The sequence below is a fragment of the Oncorhynchus mykiss genome, chromosome 21 (assembly GCF_013265735.2).
Source record: "Oncorhynchus mykiss isolate Arlee chromosome 21, USDA_OmykA_1.1, whole genome shotgun sequence".
NCBI classification, from domain to species: Eukaryota; Metazoa; Chordata; class Actinopteri; order Salmoniformes; family Salmonidae; genus Oncorhynchus; species Oncorhynchus mykiss.
The window spans coordinates 40,782,660-40,809,075 of NC_048585.1; the positions used below are offsets into that span (position 1 = coordinate 40,782,660).

A 26,416-nucleotide genomic window follows, 5' to 3' on the forward strand; every position below is an offset into this window, starting at 1 on the left:
TCGCGGTTGATGTTCACTTGTCTCAGGTGATGGTTGTTCCAAGTCTCACATCGCTGGCTACATCAGATGGTGCTTGTCCATAGGACGAGTGAATGGACTTGTTCTCTCAGTTTAAAACCAGAGGGATTACAGGCTATCCCTTGGTTTGATAAAGTCAGATACTTTTGGCAGGAAGAAATTACCTGAGCGCAGAGCGGAGAATTTGATGGTTTGGGGTTTTGACTGGTTTCCGGTTTTGAGAATGACCTTATCTCAGAGTAGAGGGTTTCTGTAGTCAGGTTGTGTAACTGCAGCTTTAGTGTTTATGTTGGACATATTGTCTCTTCAGGTAAGGAGGTTTTATGGAAATTCAGAAAAATAGATGTGTGACTGTGACGTTTCTTATTTTATTTTCTTGTTGGGGGAGGTGTTATGGAATAGGTCAGGTAGTTTAGTGCACTTTGTTTATGCCCATTTAGCATCGTTCACGCTCTTAAGCATTAGATCCTCTTAAGATCTCTTAAAGAATTCACATGTGAACACGTGACTGCCGTTCATGTGCTAAAGCAGTAAGGTAGTGCTTAAAAAACAAATAAAAGGTTCAGATTAAAATACTTTATTATTAACGTCTAGTGCTAAAGATTGTAGCCTACAATTAGGAAAAATGAAAAACACAAAAGTAAAAACACTCTCTAGACCTACCTATATCATGAGATCCTTTGTGTGACTTTGGTTCAGGTCATGCTATGATATGATATAAACAAAGGAATCTAGCCTGCGAGTATATTCATGTCCATGTAATGTCGATGGCCTTCTCATTGCAAAAGTCCTGATCTTCTCAAAAATGTTTGCTGTATTTTGTCCAGTCCAGGCGATGCTTGCCCATCTCTGGGAGGAACTGCAGCGTTGAACTGCAGCTGAAACCTGATTATAAAACACCCGAAGTACTGCTTGTTCACCATTGTTCATCTCCTTGTACTGGTGGTGGAGAGCAGGTTCTTATTATGCTGAAATACAAAATCCAGAAACATAGCTTAAAACATGAATGAATTAATCTCCTCTAGTTCGTTATTGCTTGTTGACCGCTACAGAGCTCCGTACTAAAATACCCTGTACACACTCAACCTACTTCCAGCCAAACTATTACAACGCAGACACTAAGAACTAGCTAGATTTGTAAAACATGTAACTTTATAATTACCAGCTGGCTAAATTAGATGTCAATTGTATTAATCTAGTTAGCCAGCTAGTTGAACATGCAAAAAACTACCTTGCAATCTATAATCTATTGTAGATAGATTTTTGCAAACATGTGATGGTAAAAAAAAAGCCTTTCCATCTAACAGAATACTTTTCATTAGCATCTTCGCTAATAGCTGCACAAAGTGGTAGCCCTTAGCGCACCGCACATACACAGAGAGTGGGAATTCTTGTTGGCTCTTCAGAAAGTTGCAGGAAATACGAATCACTGATGCATACTAATACATTTGCCCAGGTTTATCATAAGACATGAACAGATCATTCATTTTCAATACATTTAGTTGATTCCCTACTAAGTTCAACACATGTTTGAATATTGTTAAACTCTGTTTTAATGTATGGATTCCGTGTGTCCGTCCACGTTTTCCTCAACGCAGATTTTATAGGGCCCTAGTATAACTTTGAGAAGAGGCTAACAGAGAGCGAAAAAAGCAGAGAGACCGAGAGAAAGAAAGAAGGATAACATTTCTAAAGGAAAATAATGAGCAACTCTAGCCACCATGGAGATAACAAGAGGTGCCAAAGCTCTCCTAGCTGTTTTTCTTTCCTCTCCCCTCTCTCTCCCAACTTTGTCTCTCAACTATTTACACTGTTTTTTCCCCTGTTTTTCTCTGAGACCATAATGGTGCACCTGTTCATGAATATGACTCAGTAGTTCACAGTGATTAAAATCAGGGCTAACCACTGTGCTACAATACTACACACTCAAACACTTGCACACACACACACACACACACCCCTACGCCCAATGCACACACACAAATTTGACCTTCAAGCTAGGGGATATCGCTAGGCAAGAGCTGATCAAGATCAGACCAGTAACTGTAGGAGGCCACCGTGGAGCAGCAAGATGTCTTGGCTGCATTCAGTTTTCAACGAGGAGGTCAGCAAAGCCAACATTAATCCAACGCCTACCTGCTGTGTGAATAGCAAACTTGACTCTTAAACAATAAAACAAGAGGAATCATACCTTAAACATCTCTACAAATCAAATGCACATCAGAGTTGTATAATGTTATTCGGTTATCAGTGACGAATTCAAAGACACCAAGTCCAATACCAACCATGTACCTGTAGTGCAAACCACAACTTCAATCAGTTATCTACCAATCAACTGTAGCTTACATCAGACAGTGGCATCACAACAAAATTTCAGAAATGCTCAACTGCAATGGGTTGTCGGTTATCTACTGCCTGGTCTTGTTAGTTATTGACTGGCAGTGGTGTGTATCATGGATGCTAAGGGAAGCCATGCTTCCCCAAAAAAATGTACCAAGAAATAAAGAAAACAAATATTAAATAATGTATCTTTCGTCTCTCTGTGTTTCATAATGTTTCTTCAATGCGCAAGAGGCTGAATGCTTCTCACCGGAGAAAGCATCCGAGCAAGCGAAACAGCACCCTTCTGTCTCTGTATGTGTAGGCCACCTATTTGATGCTGCCTGGTCAAAAAGAGTTTGACATTGCTGCTGGCCGTAGCACTGAATGCAAGGGAAGCCAGCAAGCATTTGGCCTACCTTGAAAAACAAATGTATAAAATAATAGCCGGTCAGTGTTGAGCTAAACTGAGTGAGCTCAACTGTGAATAGTCCTGGCACACCAAAACAAAGTGTCAAGGGAAGCCAGTTTGAATTTGGTTTCACTCCAATCACATCACATCGAGAGCAATACATCATTGACAGAAACAACTTGAATTGTTGCATCTCGTTCTGTAGTTGTCCTCTAGTGGCTAGCTAGCTAAAATTGGCCCATTCCTAAATTAGCCACGGATGGAGATAGGGATTTGGACTTGTGGTTTTACTTAATTCTCCTTACTGGCCAATGATTAGAACAGCGATTCTAATCCAACCATAAATTCATACATTGTGCCCCTGGCCTGACAGGATGGAAGTTCAATACGTAGCTAGGCTTATGAAGGCTTATGTTAACTAGCTAACATTGCAAATGAAAGGAAGTTAGGCTAGCGAGAAAGCATTTTAGCAAGGTAGCCTAGGACAATAGAAAATAAAAGTGTGTACTGTATGACTGTATCCAGGCTGAATCACATCCGGCCACGATTGGGAGTCCCATAGAGCGGCAGACAATTGGCCGGTTTAGGTCGTCATTGTAAATAATAATTTGTTCTTTAACTGACTTGCCTAGTTAAAAAAAAGGTTAAATTAAAAAAAAAATTAGACTGTTTTGTCAACGTGAAAGAGAGGAGGATGACATTGCCGTTTCTCATCAAATATGATGAGTCAACATGTTTTTCTACTTGCATGCACACACTCTTAGCATTCTCTCAACCAGCTTCATGGGGTAGTCACCTGGAATGCATTTTAGTTAAAAGGTGTGCCTTCTTCAAAGTTAAGTTGTGGAATTTCTTTCCTTCTTAATGCGTTTGAGCCAATCAGTTGTGTTGTGATAAGATAGGGGTGTATAAAGAAGATAGCCTTATTTGATAAAAGTCCAAGTCCATATTATGGCAAGAACAGCTCAAATAAACAAAGAGAAACAACAGTCAATCATTACTTTAAGAAATGAAGGTCAGTCAATCAGGAACATTTCAAGAACTTTAAAAGTTTCTTGAAGTGCAGTAGCAAAAACCATCAGGTGCTATGATGAAACTGGCTCTCATGAGAACCGACAAAGGAATGGCAGACCCAGAGTTACCTCTGCTGCAGGGGATAAGTTCATTAGAGTTACCAGCCTCAGAAATTGCAGCCCAAATAAATGCATCACAGAGTTCAAGTAAGAGACACATCTCAACATAAACTGTTCAGAGACTGCGTGAATCAGGCCTTCATGGTTGAATTGCTGCAAAGAAACTACTAAAGGACACCAATAAGAAGAAGAGACTTGCTTGGGCCAAGAAACACGAGCAATGGACATTAGACCGGTGGAAATTTGTCCTTTGGTCTGGTTCCAACCGCTGTGTCTTTGTGAGACGCGGTGTGGGTGAACGGATGATCTCTGCATATGTAGTTCCCACCGTAAAGCATGGAGGCGGAGGTGTTATGGTGTGGGGGTTCTTTGGATTATTTAGAATGATTTAGAATTCAAGGCACACTTAACCACAGCATTCTGCAGAGATACGCCATCCCTTCTGGTTTGGGTTTAGTGGGACTATCATTTGTTTTTCAGCAGGACAATAACCCAACACACCTCAATGCTGTGTAAGAGTTATTTAACCAAGAAGGAGAGTGATGGAGTGCTGAATCAGATGACCTGGCCTCCACAATCCCCTGACCTCAACCAAATTGAGATGGTTTGGGATGAGTCGGACTGCAGAGTGAAGGAAAAGCATCCAACAAGTGCTCAGCATATGTTAGAACTTCTTCAAGACTGTTGCAAAAGCATTCCAGGTGAAGCTGGTTGAGAGAATGCCAAGAGTGTGCAAATATATAATACACTTTGATTTGGTTACTACATGATTCCATATGTGTTATTTCATAGTTTAGATGTCTTAGGGCGGCAGGGTAGCCTAGTGGTTAGAGTGTTGGACTAGGAACCGGAAGGTTGCAAGTTCAAATCCCTGAGCTGACAAGGTACAATCATTACTTTAAGACATGAAGGTCAGTAAATCAGGAATCCCCTGAACAGGCAGTTAACCCACTGTTACTAGGCTGTCATTGAAAATAATAATTTGTTCTTAACTGACTTGCCTAGTTAAATAAAGGTCAAAAAAATATATATACAATGTAGAAAATTGTGAAAATAAAGAAAAATGCTTTATCGGTAGTGTGTGTGTGTGCAAGTAGAAAAACATGTGACCGGTAGTGCACACAGAGAGAGAGAGATAGAGAAATTAGAACCATGGTCAAATCATATTTAGCTTACGTTGATTGGATTAAATCGCTTTTAGTATCTTTCAGTTGTCACTATATTAGACTAAGCGTAGGGGATTTGATGATGTTGAAATGTTGAAGTTGCACCACTACTGTTGACTGTACAGGAAAAGCATTAAATTACAGAGAGCTGTGATTATGGACTGCTGGTACAGTAGCCTATGACAGGGCTGATGGGAAAGACATTATACTTGACTTTATCCCTTTTGATCCCCTTTCAGAGGATGGGGATTTAGCTTAGTGGGCTAACACAGTCTTGTGCTGGGCAGAAGACCTGGGTTCAATTCCCTGTTTGTTACAGGAGTATAGGGCTGAGACAATACAATGAGAGTAAATCTGGACATCTAAACCAGATAGCATAAAAAGTAGCCAATAGTGAGTAGTAAGACATTAACCTTGTTTCTAAGACCAAATGTGGAACATATTACTTTTTTCTGATTAAGATGGAGTCTCCCTTTCCCAAAGTCACTTTGCATTAGTGTCTGTTGACTAGCAGATGCACCAACAAAACCCACTTGACTTCCAGATATATTTGAAAATGCTTTAGTTCAAAGCGTTGGGGTAGTGAGTGGTTGTTGTTGTTGTTCTGGATGGCAAAAATCTACATTCATGTTGTTAATTCAAGCTGACGTGTGCGCACATGCCAGTGCGTGTATGTGTGTGTGTGTAGTCATGGACACCAATTGCCAGTAAAGCCTCTACATGAACAACTAATGAAGAGATTCACATGTAAATGAAAAGGAGATGTGCATGTACACAACAAGAAGAGCCATAACAGATACAGTAACTAATGGATATTATTACAGTAGCCGACATTGTATTGTATATCACCAAATGTGGGACTCCTGAGTGGTGTAGTGGTCTAAGGCACTGCATCGCAGTGGTGTGGCTAGCTGTGCCACTAGAGATCCTGGTTCGAGTCCAGGCGCAGCCGGCCGCGACCAGGAGACCCATGGGGCGGCGCACAAATTGGCTCAGCATCGTCGTCCGGATTAGGGGAGGGGTTGGCCAGCAGGGATGTTCTTGTCCCATCGTGCACTAATGTGGTGGGCTGGACACAATGCATGCTGACACGGTTGCCAGGTGTTTCCTCACACATTGGTGTGGCTGGCTTCTGGGTTAAGCGGGCGTTGTGTCAAAAAGCAGTGCGGCTTGGCTGATTGTGTTTCGGAGAATGCATAGCTCTTGACCTTCGCCTGTCCCGAGTCCGAATATTGCAGCGATGGGACAAGACTGGATACATTTTTTTAAATAATAATTAAATCAAATAAAAAAAATAAATCACCTTACTAATTTTGATGGTATTTTCTAAGTGTCCCTGCAAATTGATATGGTACTGGTAGTGACCATGTATATTACATACATTCTCGTGTGTTTTTATTTGTTGTGTGTTTGTATTTATCTTACTTTCTTAACTTTGATATTGAGAATTGCATTGTTGGGAAAGAGCTTGCAAGTAAGCATTTCACTGTACTTTTTACACCTGCTGTATCCTGTGCACGTGACAAATAACCTTTGATTTGAAAATGGAATACATCGCTCGTTGAGACTGGGTTGCAAAACATGAGTCAGTACGAGTTGTGAAAGAGACCATTTTATACATTTGGGGATCTAAAATGGATCCACCCACACACCAAAAAACAATACATATCTTACAGCACTAAACCAGCCTCCGTCACACACACACACATCACTTCCACACACCCCCACCTACACACACACACACACACACACACACACACACACACACACACACACACACACACACATCACTTCCACACACCCCCACCTACACACACACATATCACTTCCACACACCCCCACCTACACACACACACACACACACATATCTGAGGGCTTCCCACCGAAACACCATAAGGTACCACCCTACCAACCATAGCTAAATGGACCCAGCGATAGAAACATGAATGAGGGAGGGAAGCACAGAGGGTTTTGATGTTTATAAATATGGTTGTGCTGAGCGGCTGTGAGCGCTGTGTGTGTGTGTGTGTGTGTGTGTGTGTGTGTGAGGGCGGTGTGGGAACAGACAGAGTATTGTCCTGCCTGGCCTATCTGTGTCTGGCCCTGAGCCACAGCTAAAAGAGACATGCTGTACATGGATAGAGACTGACAACTCACTGATACAGTCAACAACACGGCTAGAGAGACATACTGTAGAACTGCATTCATACAGTCAACAACACAGCTAGAGAGACATATTGTAGAACTGCATTCATATCCTCAACACAGCTGGAGAGACACTGTAAAACTGCATTCATACAGTCAACAACACAGCTGGAGAGACATACTGTAGAACTGCAATGATACAGTCAACACAGCTAAAGGAGGGACATATCGTACATGGATACTGACAGCTCACTGACAGCAACCACACAAACACAGTCAACACAGCTATAGTCAACTCACTGACACAGTCAACACAGCTATAAGAACACAAGCAACTCACTATCACAGTGAACACAGATAAAAGAAATAGCTAAAGGAGGGGCATATTGTACAATGACAACACAGTCAACTCGATGACACTGTCCACACTGCTAAATGAACACAATCAACTCAATAGCACAGCCAACACAACTAAAGGAGGGACAGGCTGTATACTGACACACACAGTCAACTCACTGACACAGTCAACAATAGAGCTAAAGAAGAGACAGTGCATTATTGTCGACCATGTAGCGAATAGGGTACCATTGCGGAAAACTGTACTGTTCAGTGACAACCACAGTCAAAGCAAAAGGAGACACACTGCACCCTAACATTGTGAAGATACTCAAGGAGACACATACAATAGCAGTCAACACAACAGCATTCCAAATACCATGGTCAGCATAAGAATAGACACATTCCCCATTAGTGGAAACTGGAGACATCAGTAGTGGGCTTGGTAGAGATTCCCAATGCCTTAACGTCCAATAATAGCAGGGTAGACCTACACGACCTACTTAAAATATGCCACTCCAAAAGGACCTTCAGCACCCCACCCACAAACTGCTTGGAATGACAATCACTCAATATTTACATGATAAATATGTTTACAACCAGGTGTGTGTGTGTTTGTGTGTGCACTGTAAGCTATTTGCTGTAGCCTACATATCTGAGATGTTTGAAATGTACGGAAAAAAACATCAACGTCGATGAGTCCACATGCAGCGCGAGCTGTGCGACACACCTCCGTTTGACATTGACACACATTTCCCCCGTGGCGCTCGCGCGCACCAACAGCCTCGCAGCCTGGGGTCGATCCCCATCTCCCAGCCCGAGACACACACAAATACAAACGCATAAGGTATATCAATATGACTTGAACACCGTTACAAGCCTATAGATTTACATTTTGGCCAACATTTTGAAATAAAAAAAAACAAGACCGTCTGATTTGAATATGAGGAAGGGGTAGAGGGGGGCGGGGGCATATAGTAGGCTAATGTCCCTTCAGAGTTCAAGTTCATGCTTATTTCGTGTAATTCAATCAATGGCAGTATTCGGAAACAAGCTTTCAGTCTGGTTTTATCGGGTTTTCTGTTCTGTCTGGGGAGTGAAAACGATGAACAAAGACCATCAATTGCAGCACCACAGGAACACACTCTCACCCACACCACAAAATGGCTTTACCTATTAACCGTCGAGAAAATATGATTTTTTTTATGCCTATCCCATTGTTTGTGATGATACAGAGCGTCTGCTAAACCATTTCATTCTTGATTTTGAAACTACTTATTTTCTTTGGGGGGGGGGGGGGGGGGGGGGATTTGTGTATTAGTATTGCACTGTTAGACGCTTACTGCACAGATGGAGCTAGAAACGTAAGCATTTCGCTGCACCTACTTTAACATCTGCTAGTCTGTGTAAACAACAAATTAATGTTGATTTGATTTGACCAGACACTGCAATGTTTAGTAGACTAGACAATTGCATGGTTTGACTCAGCTGGGTAAAGATTGGGGTCACAACTCAAATGATCATAACAAACTGTAACATTCTCACCATGTACACTTTTACAGAATTGAAAAAAATGCATCTACATCTGAATTTGGTGAATAAATTGCAAGACGTTCTAGTTTTGTCCAATCTTGTCCTAAACGGGTTGTTTTTTACTTGCATTGTTGCACGATTGCTGATTTGTTATTTGAAAATTAAGACAAAATACTTGCCTAAAATAACATGAGAAAAAAATACACCAACAGACAATGTTATTAACATCTATTACATGTAATAACATAGGCTACTTACCCTAAATTAACAAAAATGTTCAGCCAAAATAAGGACTTATTTATAAAATATATGCAAACGACACAACTCCTGTCTCTTCTTTAGTTATTTCTTGTTTTTCACGCGTGTACCTCGTCGGAAGCTCCCGACAGTCTTTCTTGATATTTCACTTTCGTCCACGTTTATTTTTCGCTGATCGTTTTTTTTTTTACAGTCCTTTCTCCAGTAGGAAGAAAAATCCTACAATAATATGGACCCGTCAATCAAGCGACAAGTTACTTTACTATGATATTAGGGGAGGACAACTATGTTGTTATCAGGCATATCCGTTAGGCTGCCAATATTTAGAATATATTTTCATAAAAGCTTCAAACTGCAGGACTGTATCCTAAACGGATAACTACAACGGTTATCTTAACGACTAAATGGCGATGTGATATTGGCGAAAACTCTTCGTCTCACCCTCGGCTCCCCCTCTCTCGGTTATGGTAGGCGCCCGTTGTTGAAATTACTTGTGGAACGAAACGCGAACGCATTCCAAGGTTCTGGTTAGTGATGGGCATTCCGGCTCTTTTCAGTGAGCCGGCTCGTTCGTCTAAGCTCCGAAAAGAACCGGCTCTTTTGGCTCCCAAACGGCTCTTCAATACAACCTGAACAGCATAATATAATATTGCACCATGTCAAAGAAAAATAAATAACAATTTGCAAAACTGCAGCATCCCACAAATTTAACTAAATGTAAAAATGGATGCTGTTACACATGTGTATTTAAAGTATAACTTTTTTAATGTATATAAACAAAGTGCATATAAATGTAACAATTCAAAACAAATACAATCTGAACAACATAATAATAGAATATTGCACCATATCAAAGAAAAATAAATAACAATGTGCAAAACTGCAGCATCCCACTTAAAACATTAAACTGGTCCCTCTTTTCTCGCTCTTCTTTATTGCCATGTTATAACTAGCAGCACACAGCAATGCTGACCATATTTTGCTTTTATGAGAGATTTGCATTTCAGAAATGCAAGCTGTCTCACTTTCGAGGGGCTGATACGGTTTCTTCTCTCAGTAATTATTTGTCCCGTTTTCAAGAAGACCCTCTTAGAGGGAACGGATGTGGCCACAATGCAGAGTCTCCCTGTTATGACTTTAGTAAGCCGTGGGTAGACAGAGGCCTTGTTCTTCCACCAGCTTAGAGGATCTGCAGATCTTTGGGCTTTGAGGGGCTCATCCAAATAGGATCGGACCTCCATTATGGCATCTGCTGAGGGATTCCTTCGTGCTGCATCCCCAGTTGCTCTCTCGTCAAACAGCATCCAAACAGCAGACGTTTATGGCACTACTGCTGGTGCTTCTGCTCCATCGGATTCCTCTTCTTCCTGTTGCCCTGGTGCCTGAGCCAGCTGACTGCTGGGGCTGTCCCTCCCTGCTGCTGAGGTTATTCTTTGAAGAGGCTCATAATTCTCTCTGGCACCACTGAAGGCTAACTTCTTAAATCTGGGGTTAAGTGCAGCGGTTTCTGATAGCACGTGATTATATTCCATTTTGTGGAACTTTCTGTCCATTGATGAACATAGGGTGTCCATCAACTCTGTCACATGTCCTGTGGTTACATTTGCTTCTCTCTGGCGGCTGGCTGTGATTCGCAGCAGACCCTTACACAGGGGTATCATTTTTGAGGCTGTCACATAGCTGAAAAGAGAGAACAGTAACTTATTAGTTCAGGTTCATGTTTTGTCTACTGATACTACATTCTCATCTACTGCTCATATACATATATAATACTGGATTAAATAATGATGTAGTAATAACTGCGCACTTCCTCCACCACCTCCCATTCCTCTTGGGTCAGAGCATCAACAGGTGCATTGACATTGGCCAGGGTAGAGATGATGGCATCCTTTGACTCAAGAAACCGCTTCAACATATAAAATGTTGAATTCCACAGTGCAGTCTTGTTTAGGCCTCAGCTCAGGCATCCCCATCTGGCATTGTGTAGACTTAAGTTTTTCAGCACCTACTGTGCTCCTGTGGAAGTATTCCTTGGAATTGTGTACGTTGGATAAAGACTATTGCTGTAATTTCTAAAACCTCTGTCCTCCACGATTAAAAATGGCTGGAAATCGGTGGCAATCATTTAGCCAATGCAATATCAATTTGGCCTTGTTTTGCTACAGACATAGACTTTGGCATAAACTGGTCCACAGAAGACTGCGTTGCTGTGGGTCGCGGAGTAGGCCTACTTGACTGAGTGGATACATCTCCACGTGTGGAGGTGCTGGCTCGCTACAGCTATGTAGCTTCACAGTTGGGTGCACAGTTCCCATATGCCGGTGTAGGTTGTGCGTAGAACTGGTTTTATATGAGATTTTGTTTTGGAAAATTATACACTGTGCTTTAACATTGTCTACAGTATTAAAATGCATCCAAACACTTCTGTGCTTCCGACTCATTTTCCAGTTGTTGTTTCCACAGTTGGCTCGGCCCTCCCTCAGGCATCTTTGCTTCATTGGTTGACACCGCGTGTCTGATTGACAGGAACAACAGGTGAGGCTGTTAGTCTGAGCAGACAGTCAGAACGAATGTGTGTGTGCTTGAGCATTTAGGCCTAAATTATTTTATTTTTGGTTCTTGGAATTTGTTAATTCATATCTTATTTTTTTTTAAAAGTTTTATAAATAGATTTGGCTCTTCTGATATGCGAGCCGGCTCCCAATGTTCACCTACAAGAGCCAGGTCTTAGAGCCGACTCGTTCGCGAATGACCCATCACTATGCCAGATGCAGATATGTTGAGGGGAAAAGCAGCGTGCTATTTGGGGATTGCCAAAGGATACACACCTTAAGTAAAACAGAGAAAGAAAGGCAAAGGGTTTCAGGAAGGATGTCAAGGGATACCCGGTTGGAAAGAGAGACTGTAAAGACCAACGCCAGACAGGAGAAGCAGGTACGGGGAGTCAAACATTTATTCAGGAACGGACATAGAACACGACAGGAACAGCATCAGCACACGGGAAAACAAGAACATTTGACAAACAATCCCGAAGCATGGAACAGAGCTAGGAAACAGACAGATATAGGGAAGGAAATTACGCAAGTAATTGAGTCACCGTGAGTCAAATGAGCGCTGATGCAAGAGACTGGGAAAGTCACGTGTGCGTACTGAAGGTGGCTTGAGTGCGTAATGTTGGGGAGTCTGGCGCCCGACGCGCCAGAGGAAGGAAGAGCCGGGGCAGGTGTGACAAAGACAGGGAATGGGGTTTGAAAGAAAGCTTATAGTAGTCAAGACTGCTAATTACAGTGACATTTGGGGGGGTCTCTATAGTGTACATTGCACGAAAAAGGTTTAGGGGACTAATAATAAATACATTATTTAACAAATGCGTTTAGTTGCTTTACCCTCTAATAGGCCTACACCACTGCCAGGAGCCTACCCTCTCAGATGAAGCAATTTGACACAAATGAACACACGCATAACAGGTAGCCTATATTCAATATCATTTTTTATTTTATTTGTATTTTATTGAACCTTTATTTAACTAGGAAAGTCAGTTAAGAACAAATTCTTATTCACAATGACGGCCTACCAAAAGGCAAAAGGCCTCCTGCAGGGAGGGGGGCCAGGGATTTTAAAAAATTAAATAAATACAATATAAATATAGGACAAAACACACACCACAACGAGACAACACAACATTAAATATAGAGATACCTAAGACAACAACATAACAAGGCAGCATTACATGACAACACAGCATGGTAGGAACACAACATAACAACAAATTGGTAGCAGCACAACATGGTAGCTGCACAAAACATGGTACAAATATTACTGGGCACAGACAACAGCACAAAGGTCAACAACGGTAGAGACAACAATACATCTCACGAAGCAGCCCCAACCGTCAGTAAGAATGTCCATGATTGAGTCTTTGAATGAAGAGATTGAGATAAAACTGTCCAGTTTGAGTGTTTGTTGCAGCTCGTTCCAGTCGCTAGCTGCAGCGAACTGAAAAGAGGAGCGACCCAGGGATGTGTGTGCTTTGGGAATCTTGAACAGAATGTGACTGGCAGAACAGGTGTTGTATGTGGAGGATGAGGGCTCCTATCTCAGATAGGTGGAGTGAGGCCTAAGAGAGTTTTATAAATAAGCATCAACCAGTGGGTCTTGCGACGGGTATACTGAGATGAACAGTTTACAGAGGAGTATAGAGTGCAATGATGTGTCCTATAAGGAGCATTGGTGGCAAATCTGATGGCCGAATGGTAAACAACGTCTAGCCGCTCTAGAGCACCCTTACCTGCCGATCTATAAATTATGTCTCCGTAATCTAGCATGGGTAGGATGGTCATCTGAATCAGGGTTAGATTGGCAGCTTGGGTGAAAGGGGAGCGATTACGATAGAGGAAACCAAGTCTAGATTTAACTTTAGCCTGCATCTTTGATATGTGCTGAGAAATGGACAGTGCACCGTCTAGCCATACTCCCAAGTACTTGTATGAGGTGACAACCTCAAGCTCTAAACACTCAGAGGTAGTAAAAACACCTGTGGGAAGAGGGGCATGCTTCTTACCAAACCACATTACCTTTGTTTTGGTGTTCTGAACAAGGTTAAGGGTAGAGAAAGCTTGTTGGACACTAAGAAAGCTTTGTTGTAGAGCATTTAGCACAAAATTCAGGGAGGGGCCAGCTGAGTATACAACTGTATCATCTGCATATAAATGGAAGAGAGAGCTTCCTGAGCTATGTTGTTGATGTAAATTGATAAGCGTGTGGGGCCTAGGATTGAGCCTTGGGTTACTCCCTTGGTGACAGGCAATGGGTGAGACAGCAGATTTTATGACTTTATACACTGCACTCTGAGAGAGGTAGTTCGCAAACCAGGCCAAAGACCCCTCAGAGGCACCAATAGTCCTTAGCCGGCCCACAAGAATGGAATGGTCTACCATGTCAAAAGCTGTGGCCAAGTCAATAAAAATAGCAGCACAATATTGCTTAGAAGCAAGGGCAATGGTGACATCATTGAGGACCTTTAAGGTTGCAGTGACACATCCATAACCTGAGCAGAAAATTGATTGTATACCCGAGAGAATACTACAGACATCAAGAAAGCCAGTCAGTTGATTATTGACAAGTTTTTCCAAAACTTTTGATAAACAGGCTAAAATAGAAATAGGCATATACCAGTTAGGATCAGCTTGATCTCCCCCTTTAAATAAAGGAAGAACTGTGGCTGACTTCCAAGTAATGGGAACCTCCCCAGAAAGGAGAGATTAAAACATTTGGAGATAGGGGTAGCAAACTTAAAGAAGAAAGGGTCTATGTTTTTTGGGGGTCAAGTTTAAGGAGCTCATTTAGCACCTCGGACTCAGTGACCGTCTGCAGGGAGAATCTTTGTAGTGGTGTAGCGGAAAAGAGGGAGGAGCATCGGGGTAGTTGCATTAGAAGGGGTGGGAGATTAGGAAATGTTGGACGGGCAAGGAGGCATGGCTGAGTCAAATAGGAATCCTGACTTAATGAAATGGCGATTAAAGAGCTCAGCCATGTGCTTCTTGTCAGTAACAACCACATCATCAACATTAAGGGACATGGGCAGCTGTGAGGAGTAGGGTTTAGTCTCCATGTTTTAATTGTTTTCCAGAACTTCTTGGGGTTAGAGCCACAGAGAGAGAACTGCTCCTTAAAGTAACTACCTTTGGCCTTCCGGATAGCCTGAGTGCACTTATTTCTCATTTGCCTGAACGATAGCCAGTCAGCATGTGCTGAGCCTTTTGCCAAATGCAATTCTTGAGGTGGAGTAACGCTGCAAGATCACGGTCGAATCAGGGACTGAACTTATTTTTAATTCTCATTTTCTTTATGTTTGTTAACAATACCACTGAAAATATCAAAAAAGAAGATCCAAGCATCTTCGACAGAGGGGATCAAGCCGATTCTATACCATTTTACAGAGGCCAGTTCATGAAGGAAGGCTTGCTCATTCAAGTTTTTTAGCAAGTGTCTATGACAAACCAGGACAGGTCGTTTCACTGAGCAGCCATTACGAATACAGGCTGTAAAACTGTGATCACTAAGGTCATTACAGAAAACACCCGACTGATACCTATCAGGATTATTTGTGAGGATAAAATTGAGGAGAGTAGCCTTTTCTGGGTGTTTGGAGTCATACCTTGTGGGATTGGTGATAATCTGAGAAAGATTTAGGGAGTCCCATTGATTTAGGACTTGGTCAGGTGGTTTAAGCATGTCCCAGTTTAGGTCACCTAGCAGAACAAATTCAGACTTAGTGTAAGGGGCCAGGAGAGAGCTTATGGCAGGTAGGTTACAGGCTGGTGCTGATGGAGGACGATAGTACCCAGCAAACAGTCAGAAAATAGCTATTTAAAGTTTAATGCTTAAAACCAGAAAATCAAATTGTTTAGGGACAGACTTGGTGGAGACAATCGAGCACTGAATGTGATCCTTGGTAAAGATTGCCACTCCCCCACCTTTGGAAGATCTGTCTTGCCGAAAAGGTTATAACCAGAAAGGTTAACATCAGTATTCAAAACACTCTTCCTTTAACCACGTCTCAGTAATGGCCAACACATCTGGATTGGAGCTGTGAACCCACACTTTCAATCGATCCATTTTAGGTAATAAGCTTCTAGTGTTAACGTGCAGAGAACCCAGGCTTTTACGAGAGCAGAAATCAGTGAAGCAGATATCAGACCACAAGTCAGAATTGGGGCTAGCAACAGTAGATGGGCCAGGGTGTACATGCACATTTCCAGATATCATCAACAGTAATACAATCAAGACACGAGTTGAATCAAAACATGTTTACACCCTAATTCACGAGTTGCCCATAATTCATGAGTTCAATGCTTGGAGTCTTCACAGATCATGTGACCTAAAACACTACTTTTCTTTCCTTACATAAATTACATTTATGACAGAGTTATTTGTAATTATTAAGCATTTAACAATTTAATCAGAACACTGAACTTAAACCCTGTACGATTCCTGGATCTTGAAAAACGAATGAAAATGCACTGTAAGTTAAACTATGCCTACATAAAATGTAATTATGTTCTGCCGTGAAAACAATTCTCATGGGCAAACAAATCCCAATTAATGTCGACCTATGCCATTGCAAAATCGAATCATTCTAACCGAGAGAGTCAACTATAGGCCTACTGTCATTAATGTTGGATGGATTAGATGAGCATTGGTGTCTGGCTGTAGGCTAGTTGTCTAGCGATATTGTCAACCATCATCAGCTGATCCAGGAAAGAAAACAAATGTTGATAGAAAATAATAAAGATAAATAAATGGTCTAGTAGTGCTGGCCACGGAACAGAGAACACCAATACCCGTGCGCCCGTGAAAAACAAAGCAATGAAACAGTTGACGGACGAGCAAACAATGATAAATCAACGGATAAATCTAATCCATTGGGAAAAGGCTATTTTTATCAAGGGCGCGTGGCAAACAAGTTGCAAAAATAAGCAAGTACGAAGGGAAATCTATGCGTTTAAAGGAGCTCCGGTGAGGCCGAAATTCAGCACTACTGAATGGATAGGATGGTGGACAGGGAAGACGTTTGTGCGGCCATTTAAAAATAAATCGTTATAACATGACAGAGAGGTGGGGGGGGGGTGTTTGTTTAATTTGGAAGCTTTTATTTTCATATTTATGGTATCGGAACAGTTTGAGATAATGTATTAACGGTTAGGCTACACAACATTTCTCTCCTTGGAGAGAGAAAACATTATTTATTTGTGTGATTAAAGTTGGGTTACCAAAACCCAAGACATTTCTCTCTCACACACACACACACAATTAAGTTAGTGACACACCACATACTCTCAGTTCTGTTTCCAGGGCGCAACACAAACACCAGCCAACAGCACCATCTGACGAGACATCCTTTCAGTTCTCAAAAAAGTGAATGCAATAAAAAACAACATAGTAAATGTTCACTTACTGTTGTAAATCCATGTGGACCGTTTAGTTTTTAAAGTTTTTTTTACAGTCGCTAGGACCCATTTCTCAATACTTAAGCCACTTTTTCAAAACACAGTTCTTCTAACCAACTTTTAGCTTGGCACAGCAGTTCAATTCACATCCAAAATGCACTAAAACTATCAAAACACTTAATATATATGTCTCAAATCAACTCATTCTTCCATAACATTAGCAAAGGTTGTCACCCAACAAGCACACTTTGTCACTCATAAAACAATGGCCTAAAAAACCCTAACAACAGGTAGCATTACACAATGTTTTCTTTACAAAAACAAGAATGACACCTCTCTACTGTTTAGAATTCACTGCAGTATATGGTGCAGGAATGAATAAGTAATGAATATGCTTCAATATGTTTTATGTCATTTTTTGGCTTTGAGTGATTCCAAAATAAAATAATTTGTATATACACCATCTACCGATACAGATACCGTAGCATTGCTAGTCAACCCTGTTTTCTGCATTTGGCCACAGGTTCTTCTCCAGGTTCTTATCACATCTTATGTCATCTTGGGCAATACACCTAGGGAATAATATTTTGGCATGCCTGGTTCATCCCTGGCAATCTTCTTCCTCTGTCAGCCACTTCTCTATCTCTGGCTGGGTCCATGTTTACATTACAGTACAGCATTATTCCTAAGATGTCCCCTTTTGTATAGACGGTAATGAAATTGAAAGACTAACACCTGGGTAGGTGTTCAGCTACAATGGGAATCAGCTGTGGTTGGTCTAATTGTTTTGATAGTATTTCATTTTTTAGATTTGGAATATATTTTGATACGGTATGCCTGTAGAAATGTAGCAAATTGCTGTCTTATTCAACTGTGTGTTATGTTAGGTTTTGAACTTAAGTTTAACAGTTTTGAAAAGAGTATGTAAACATGTGTAAATTGGCCTGTAGGTACATAGAGTTTTGGTGGTGGTTGTGTCTGAGTGAGAAAAGAATTCATGACATTTGAAAGATGTAGTCATTGAATGCATTTTGTGCCAAAGCAATGAAAAATGATCCACAGTTTAACCCACATAGACTGCTGTTGTGCTCACTGTGTGAAGAGTTTTGAAAAAGTTACATAAGTACTGAGAAATGGGTCCTAGCAATTGTAAAAAATAAAAAATGTAACTGGTCTTATCAGCCGCAAGCAGCAATGATGTGATTGAAAGGGTTCAATTTGATATCCATAAGTCATGTCCATGCATTAGAATTTGCAGGCCATTAACATGATCAACCGTGAAGCGTAGACCACATGGAAAAGGGAAGCTACAGTATATGCAGCCTACATCTTTCAAACCATTCAACATCCCATTTGTATTTCTATCTATTATGGATCCCCATTCGCTCCTGCCAAGGCAGCAGCTACTCTTCATGGGGTCCAGCAACATACAGTTTAAAATACTACATGACATTACATTTCATAACACCTTACCCAACACATTCAGTGTGTTCCCTCAGGCCACCACATATTTACCATACAACATCCATGTGCACTTGTGTGTAGAGTGCATGTGTTGTCATGTTTACAGTATGTGTCTGTGCCTGTGTGTGTGTCTCTTCACAGTCGCCGTTGTTCCATAAAGTGTTTTTGTATCTTTAAAAAAATATGTAATTCTACTGCTTGCATCAGTTACCTGATGTAGAATATAGTTCCATGTAGCCATGGCTCTATGTTGTACTGTGCACCTCCCATGTCTGTTCTTGACTTGGGGATTGTGAAGAGACCTTTGGTGGCATGTCTTGTGGGGTATGCATGGCTGTCTAAGCTGGGTACTAGTAGTTTAATCTCGGCGCATTCAGCATGTCAACACTTCTTACAAAAACAAGTAATGATGATGTCAATCTCTCTTCCACTTTGAGCCATGAGTGATTTGCATGCATATTATCAATGTTAGCTCTCTGTGTACATTTAAGGGCCAGCCGTGCTGCCCTGTTCTGAGCCTCCTCCTCTTTGTGGCACCTGATGACATGACTAGGACCTGCCTTGTTGATAGTGTTGATAGTGTTGTTAAAAAGGCAGAAGTGCTTTATTATGGACAAACTTCCCCCCCATCTTAGCTACTGTTGTATCAACATGTTTTGACCATAACAGTGTACAATCCAGGGTTACTCCAGGCAGTTAAGTCTACTCATCTTGCTCAATTTCCACATGTTTTATGACAAGATTTAGCTATGGTTCATACTTTAGTGAATGATTTGTCCCAAATACAATGCTTTTAGTTTTGGAATATTTAAAACTAACTTATTCCTTGCCACCCATTATGAAACTAACTGCAGGTTTGTTAAGTGTTGCACTCACTGTAGTAGCTGACATGTTTAGTGTTGAGTCATTTGCATACATAGTCACACTGGCTTTACTCAAGGCCAGTGACATGTCATTAGTAAAGATTGAAAAAAGTAAGGGGCCTAGACAGCTGCCCCGGGGAATTCCTGATTCTAACTGGATTATGTTGGAGAATCTTCCATTAAAGAACACCCTCTGTGTTCTGTTATACAGGTAACTCTTTATCCACAGTATAGCAGGGGGTGTAAAGCCATAACACATATGTTTTTCCATCAGCAGACTATGATCAATAATGTCAAAAGCCTGACTAAAATCTAACAAATCAGGTCCCATAATCTTTTTATCATCAATTTCTCGCAGCCAATCATCAGTCATGTATGTAAATGCTGTGGTTTTTGAATGTCTTTCCCTACAAGCGTGCTGGAAATCTGTTGTCAATTTGATTATAGTAAAATAGCATTGTATCTGGTCAAACACATTTTTTCCCAAAACTTTACTAAGGGTTGGTTTACAGGCTGATTGGTTGGCTATTTGATCCAGTAAAGGGGGCTTTACTATTCTTGGGTACCAAAATTACTTTTGCTCCCTTCCAGGCCTGAGAGCGCACACTTTCTACTAGGCTTAGATTGAAGATGTGGCAATATATCCTTATCCTCAGTAATTTTCCATCCAAGTTGTCAAAACCTGGTGGCTTGTCATTGTTGATAGACAACAATCCTTTTTTCACTTCTTCCACACTCAATTTACGGAATTCAAAATTACAATGCAATGTTATACTTTGATACGTGGATGTATAGTGTCAGCGTTTGTTGCTGGCATGTCATACCTAAATTTGCTAATCTTGCCAATGAACAAAATAATTAAAGTAGTTGGCAAAATCAGTGGGGTTTTGTGAAGAATGAGCCAACTGATTCAATGAATAATGGAGCTGAGTTAGCCTTTTTACCAAAAGTAAATTTAATTTAAGCTTCTTACTATCATTCTTTATTTAATTTATATTTGTTTCCTAGTGTAGTTTATTCTTGTTTTTATTCAGTATAGTAACATGATTTTTCAATTTGCAGTATGTTTGCCAATTGGTTGTGCAGCCAAACTTATTTGCCATTCCTTTTGCCTCATCAATCCACAGGGATATAACAGTTTTTACAGACACTTTCCTAATGGGTGAATACTTATTAGTAACTGGGATAAGTAATTTCATAAATGTGTCAAGTGCAGAGTCTGGTTCCTCCTCATTACACACCACAGACCAACAAATGTGACCGACCGGCTCGATTTGGTCTTATGTAGCTAATTTTGCAATGGTGTTTTTTTACGTTGGATAAAAGTAAAGACTCAGAGCTAGAAAATGGTATATCATACACTACAGTTGAGGAACAATGGGAAAGTAATTCTGCTTTGAAAGTTGATATACTTGTAACCTCGATTTTGAGAAAATGTCCCTTGAATGTTTTGGTAAACCTATTGGAGAGCTCGTCTTTGTGTACACCCACTCAGCATCGTTCACACCCTCTTAAGCCTTAGCCCCTCTTTAACGATTCACATGTGAGGCCATGCACTAAACAACTAAAGTTTTCAAGACTCAAGAGTGGTTTATACTATCGGTGTATTCGTAAATTAAATCTGGAGCGCCAGAGAGCATTGATCGATTGTCCGTTCATAAATTTAGAGTGTTTCGGTTTTGGAGTGTTCAGAGTGCACACTGGATGCTCTGGCCGAGGACTAGGGTTGATCCGAGCGTTCTGACATAACGGCAGTCAAGCTCCCAAGCTAACGTTGGCTAGCTTGCTAGCTACTTACAGACACATGAGAAAACAGCTCACTCTGACCATGTTACTCGCCCTAGCAGAACTGGTTAGGCTGTTTTTATGTTATTCAGAGTGTTGGTAACTGTAACTGTGCTGCTGGAAACAATTGAATTATGATTTTCTGTTGGCGTTTACTGACCGGCCATATTCAATGAGGGTTGAGCATTCGTAAATTTGTCAGTAATTCAGAATTTACCAGCTACGTCTATCGACAGTTGTCACAGTGCCATCATGAACATTTTATTGAAATGGTTACTTGCATAGTGGAGTCTTTTGTTTAGACATGTAGCTAGCTAGCTAAACAATGAACCATACTCCCAACTCATAACGTTGCGTGAATCTGCAGGTAGCTAACCAGGTTCAATGTTAGCTAGCTAACATTAGGCTATAATTAGCAATACAAATTGCTCTGAGATAAGAATTTTACTACACAGATCATACACGTAATGTTAGCCAGCTACCTAACTGTACGTTTTAACTTGAAATGAAAACAACGTTTGGACAAAATTAGAAACGTGTAATATGAAAATGTAGCTAGCTAGACAATACATTTATGGACACTTCTCCCTCTGTCACGGATGCCATTTTTGCCCTTAGTTTGAAGATGTAATCCGGAGACAGGTGTTTTATACAGCCTTCTGTGTGTTCTCTTTTAGACTCCCTCTGCATATTTGCATTCAAAAATATTATTTAAATCAACAACTTAGGAATCACTACAAAACATATTGTATGACCTCTTATCGGTTATCAAGGGGCAAAGTATTGACACGTTATTTTGAATTGAGAGAGAAGTTTAAAGTTCACTTTACTGATCATCATTATCACTTGTCTGACCTGCATGATGACAAGTTTCTCACACGACTGGCCTAGCTGGGTGATGTTTTTTCTCACCTGAATGATCTGAATCTAGGGTTACAGGGACTCTCCGCAACTATGTTAAATGTGAGGGACAAAATTGAGGCTATGATTAAGAAGTTGGAGCTTTTCTCTCTCTACATTAACAAGGACAACACACAGGTCTTTGCATTATTGTATGATTTTTTTGTGTGCAAATGAACTCAAGCTTACGGACAATGTCAAATGAGATATAGCGAAGCATCTGAGTGAGTTGGGTGCGCAATTACCTAGGTACTTTCCTGAAACGGATGACACAAACAACTGGATTCATTATCCCTTTCATGCCCTGCCTCCAGTCAACTTACCGATATCTGAACAAGAGAGCCTCATCAAAATGGCAACAAGCGGTTCTGTGCAAATTTTATTCAATCAGAAGCCACTGCCATATTTCCGGGTTGGGCCGCGCTAAAAGTAGCCTGCCTTGGCAATTCGCGCTGTTAAGACACTGATGCCCTTTGCAACTAAGCACCTATTGGAGAGTGGATTCTCAGCCCTGAAAACGAAATACAGGCACAGACTGTGTGTGGAAAATGATTTAAGACCTCTCTCCAATCGAGGTGGCAGGTAGCCTAGTGGTTAGAGTGTTGGGCCAGTAACCGAAAAGTTGCTGATTGAATCCCTGAGTATAAGGGCTCAGGGCCAGATGCAGATGGTTTGAGTGTTTGGTATTAATGAGTTCCAAAAGGGATAGGCAAGAGAATAGTCGTGGATAGGCAAAAGTTCAAAATCAGATCAGAGGCCAGGAGGTACAGAATGGCAGGCAGGCAGACAGGTACAGAGTCCAGAAAACAGGCAAGGGTCAAAATCGGGAGGACTAGCAAAAGAGAGAATAGCAGGAGCACGGGAAAAACACTCTGGTTGACTTGAAACAGACAAGACAAACTGGTAGAGAAAGACAGGAAACACAGGGATAAATGCACTTGGGAAAATAAGCGACACCTGGAGAGGGTGGAGACAATCAGAAGGACAGGTGAAACAGATCAGGGTGTGACACAAGGTTAAAATCTGTTGTTCTACCCCTGAAAATGGCAGTTCATTTCCTAGGCCGTCATTGTAAATAAGAATTTGTTCTTAACTGACTTGCCTAGATAAATAAAGGTTCAATTAAAAAAGAATACAACCCAACATTGCAGAGTTATGTGCATCCTTTCAAGCACAGTCTTCTCATTAACCCGTGCTGAGTTATTCACAATTTTTGATGAACAAATAAGGTTTTATATGTAAGATGGTTAAATAAAGAGCAAAATGATTGATTATTATAATATTATTATTTGTGCCCTGGTCAATAAGAGCTCTTCGTCACTTCCCACGAGCCGGGATGTGACAAAAACTCAGTCATTTTAATAAATGTTTATGTTTAATAAATGTATCGTATAGTGTGTGTGTGGTAGGCTTACGAAGCACTGCTCTAAACTAATACAAAAATAGGTTTGTTTTATAAGTGTGACATAGATTTGTTTCAACAACAGCAACTGAGAAATGTAACCACTCAAACACATACACAGAGATGAAGGGGCTGACAGTCCATTAGAGTTACATGATAATTATAAATTATAAATATATTATAAACAGTCCATTCGGAAAGTACTCAGACCCCTTGACTTTTTCCACATTGTTATGTTACAGCCTTACTCTAAAATGTATTAAATCTTTTTTTTCCCTCACCAATCTACACACAATACCCAATGATGACAAAGCAAAAACAGTTGTTTTTTTTAGAAATGTTTGCAAATTTATTTCAAACAAAAACAGAAATATCACATTTCCTTAAGTATTCAGACCATTTACTCAGAACTTTGATGAAGCACCTTTGGCAGCGACTACAACCTTGAGTCTTCTTGGGTATGACGCTACAAGCGTCGCTGCACAGCTTTTTCAGGTCTCTCCAGAGATGTTCGATCGGGTTCAAGTCCGGGCTCTGACTGGGCCACTCAAGGACATCCAGAGACTAGTCCCAAAGCCACTCCTGCATTGTCTTGGCTGTGTGCTTAGAGTCGTTGTCCTGGTGGAAGGTGAACCTTCACCCTAGTCTGAGGTCCTGAGCGCTCTGGATCAGGTTTTCATCAAGGATCTCTGTACTTTGATCCGTTCATCTTTTCCTCAAGCCTGACTAGTCTCCTAGTCAATGCCGCTGAAAAACATCCCCACAGCAAGATGCTGCCACCACCATGTTTCCCCCGTAGGGATGGTGCCAGGTTTCCTCCAGTTGTGACGCTTGGTATTCAGTCCAAATAGTTCAATCTTGGTTTCATCAGACCACAGAATCTTGTTTCTCATGGTCTGAGAGTCCTTTAGGCAAACTCCAAGCGGGCTGTCATGTGCCTTTTACAGAAGAGTTGCATCCATCTGGCCACTCTACCATAAAGGCCTGATTGGGGGAGTGCTGCAGAGATGGGAGAAACTTCCAGAAGGACAACCATCTCTACAGAAGAACTCCGGAGCTCTGTCAGAGTGACCATCGAGTTCTTGGTCACCTCCCTGACTAAGCCTCCCTTCTCCCTCGATTGCTCAGTTTGACCAGGCATCCAGCTCTAGGAAGAGTCTTGGTGGTTTCAAACTTCTTCCACTAAAGAATGATGGAGGCCACTGTGTTCTTGGGAACCTTCAATGCTGCCAATATTTTTTGGTATCCTTCCCCAGATCTGTGCCTCGACAAAATCCTGTCTCGGCGCTCTACGGACAATTGCTTCGACCTCATGTCTTGGTTTTTGCTCTGACATGCATTGTCAACTGTGAGACCTTATATAGACAGGTGTGCCTTTCCAAATCATGTCCAATCAATTAAATTGACCACAAGTGGACTACAATCAAGTTGTAAAAACATCTCAAAGATGATCAATGGAAACAGGATGCTCCTGAGCTCAGTTTCAAGTCTCATAGCAAAGAGTCTGAATACTTATGTAAATAAGGTATTTCTGTTTTTTCGCTTGTCATTATGGGGTATTTTGTACAGATTGATGAGGATTTCTCTTCATTTAATACATTTCAGAATAAGGCTGTAACATAACAAAATGTGGAAAAATTGTCAAGGGGTCTGAATACTTTCCGAATACACAGTACACAATTCACATCCCTTGAGTTTTTCCACATATTGTTGTGTTACAGCCTAGCCCCTTCTGGCAAAGGCGGTGTGTTGATAAAAGTTGGCCATCATGTCATCGTGAAAAGCATAGTGAAAAGCAGGCTCCGGGTGCATGGTTTCCTGCTTGTTTATAGCCTTGTACAGTTCGTTAAGTGTCAGATTGTTGTTGTTGTCCGGAGGTGGAATATATACAGCAATCACAATAACAGATGAAAACTATCTCGTGAGGTAGAAGGGTCTGCGATTGACCATCAAGTATTCCTAGAGTTTGCACACCATCCGTTGTTGTTGTTGATGAAGAGACATACCCCTTCCCCTCTGGATTTCCATGAATCCGAGTCCTGTCCGCTCGGTAAATGGAAAATTCATAGAGCTGGATAGCAGTGAGGGATATCCTGTCCAAAAGTAATGTTTCAGAATATTAGAATATTGCAGTTACAAGAGTCTCGTTGATAGCAAATCTGCGATCGGAAGTCATCCATCATGTTATCAAGTGACTGTACATTCGCCAATAGAATGGAGGGAAGTGGGGAGCGGTTTTCCCTTCGCCTTAAACGCGACAGGCCGCCTGATCTTTTGCCTCTTCTTCATCTGTGTTTCCTCTTAGGTAGCCCGAAGATTGAATTGGAGGTACATAAAGAGCGCAGGGCGATGAGTCAAAGTCAAAGCCGAAATTGAGGTTAGTACTGCCAATTTTTGTTGATCATAGCCAATGATAGTGGTTACATTTAGTCCAATTATTTTCAGATAAAACGCCAAAAGAGGCACAAAATAGCAAAGTTGGTGTTGGAGCTCTCAAGACGGAAGCCATACAATACAGCACCATGCTTAGCACTCAATGTGTGTGTTTGTATGAAGTGGAGTGTCTGTGTGTAAGGGCTGGGCGGTTTATCGTATTTTACACCGGTATTGATGCACAGACCCGTTTGTTTTTTTACTTTACCTTATATAATTGCATTTCAATGTTTTGTTTGTTAAATGTGATACGCAACTCAGTTTTTATAGATTACTCTGCTACTTGAGTCATCTCTCTCA

General features: G+C 41.1%; 1 protein-coding gene and 1 long non-coding RNA gene across 2 annotated transcripts in view; one reads left to right on the top strand and one right to left on the bottom strand.

Moving 5' to 3' along the window:
- LOC110500835 (protein NDRG2) overlaps window positions 1-9,853 on the bottom strand; it is a 29,433-nt gene extending 19,580 nt beyond the window's left edge. The window contains exon 1 of the mRNA XM_036957836.1: window positions 9,321-9,853. The gene's annotated coding sequence lies outside the window, so the exon portion shown is untranslated. The remainder of the gene's footprint in view (window positions 1-9,320) is intronic.
- Window positions 9,854-11,789: 1,936 nt separating this feature from the next.
- LOC110500418 overlaps window positions 11,790-26,416 on the top strand; it is a 42,734-nt gene continuing 28,107 nt past the window's right edge. Inside the window, exons 1-2 of the long non-coding RNA XR_002470101.2 lie at window positions 11,790-12,254; window positions 25,989-26,060. This is a non-coding gene — a long non-coding RNA (uncharacterized LOC110500418). The remainder of the gene's footprint in view (window positions 12,255-25,988; window positions 26,061-26,416) is intronic.